A 1,767-nucleotide genomic window follows, 5' to 3' on the forward strand; every position below is an offset into this window, starting at 1 on the left:
GTAGCTCAATCAAGTGATCATCAATGACTAAGAAACTTAGTGGACATCCACTTAAGTTGACATAAGTTTCTCTCTCTCTCTCTATATATATATATATATATATATATGTGTGTGTGTGTGTGTGTGTGTTACCACATGGGAGGTGCTCACCATAAAAAAGATTTAACTCAGAAGTACAATGATATCTATACAGAAATGACCTAGATAAATTGATTCAGATCTGCCAAAGCAACCTGATTATAAGCGTAAGCTACACATATATGCTTGGTCCTCAGCCTTTCAGATAGACAGGGGTATATTACTCCATTCTGTAATAAATAAAGTAGGACGCCTTCGTAAAATCCATGTGAATTTAACCAGACTTGTATCTACAAGTTGAATTACTTCTCAAAGACATCAAAGGGAAATGAGTAAATTATTGCAGAAAAAGAAAGTTGTAACTCACTTGCATTTAGGATTTCGATCGCATCCAATAAAATAGTCAGATCCTATGACTTTAAATTTCAAAGTGCCAATCGAACAACTGCAGATTGCAAACAAAAAAACTTATGTTAGTTGCTCTCAATTAAACTAGTAGGCACCAGTAAAGAGCATAGATGTAAAACCACAGAAAGCAACATTTAATATTTGAGTGAATAAAACCTGTCCAGCAATTGACAGATAAATGACAAGCAGAGTACCAAAAGTAATTATAGTAACCAAAATCCAGTTAAACAGAATGCAAACTGGAGGATAAATGCATTCAAGACTATTCTATTAGATTTGATAAGGATCGATGCCTATATTTATCACATTTAGAAAACATTCGGGTAAAGTACCTTGGGCATACCCGGCTTTCACTGTCTGCCGAAGGGAACAAGAAGTGACTGAATGTTTTCTCCAACATTTTCTCTACCTATTAGCAATCAGTATGTTTAAAAGGGAAAAATATTAAGATAATAAAATGATTGCTTTACCAGAAACTAAATATATGAGAAAATAATATTTTCACCATCTAAGAAATCACTACCTTACGAATATCAGTATTACTTGCAAGATCACAATGCTTGCTAAATCGTGACCAGTAATCTTTTAGAAGACCCCTCCATTCAGTTCTCCCGGCAGAAACATTATCTAGCTAAGTAGCACAAGTAAAAAATAGAAAATGGTGAGAATAACCATCAAGATAAAGAAATGAAAATTTTACTATTTAAATAATTTTTGCAACTATACCACTTTACATGCTTTTATGAAACAGGGAACATGAACTGTTATTTCGAACAACTATACTACTTTTGTCTAGAGATGCAAGTCAGGGTCTCAGGCTGACTAGCCAAATCATCCTTCAGAAAAGATTTTTGAAACTCGCTTTGAAGTGTTTTGAAGGATAAACGTTTCGAAACTCAAAGGAGAAGCTATTATCCCTCGAAGGGTATGCCTCCTCAGTTTAGGCATAACTTAGATGCACTTTCCGCGCTCTGTAAAGGGCTTCTCTTTTGAAGAGCACACTTCTTAGACAAGATGGGTAGGTATAAAAAACTTTTTGCCTCAAACTAAAATCCCCTTATCACTTCACTTTCTTTTCCCAATTCAAGTCTCAAGGATTTTCTTTTTTCTTTTCACTGAAGTTAAAAAGACAAGAATCACCTTACGGTTCTTGCCTGATCATATTGTATGCCAGCTTATTTTTTATGCTCTAAAAAATATATAATTCTGCTGATTCAACTTATTTTCCAACAATTCTAAATTTATGTTGACCTTTTATTTTTTTATCAATTAGGAAGTAAT

At 33.7% G+C, this 1,767-nt stretch overlaps 1 long non-coding RNA gene across 1 annotated transcript; it reads right to left on the reverse strand.

The window, feature by feature from the left end:
* Window positions 1-94: 94 nt before the first annotated feature.
* LOC109828683 lies at window positions 95-1,129 on the reverse strand. Its single transcript, XR_002243793.1, has 4 exons — window positions 1,010-1,129; window positions 819-895; window positions 446-523; window positions 95-308 (listed from the first exon to the last, which is right to left on the reverse strand). It is a non-coding gene; the product is annotated as an uncharacterized LOC109828683 (long non-coding RNA).
* Between the last annotated feature and the right edge of the window lie 638 nt (window positions 1,130-1,767).

Source organism: Asparagus officinalis, unplaced genomic scaffold (assembly GCF_001876935.1).
Source record: "Asparagus officinalis unplaced genomic scaffold, Aspof.V1 AsparagusV1_Un3490, whole genome shotgun sequence".
In the NCBI taxonomy this organism is placed as follows: Eukaryota; Viridiplantae; Streptophyta; class Magnoliopsida; order Asparagales; family Asparagaceae; genus Asparagus; species Asparagus officinalis.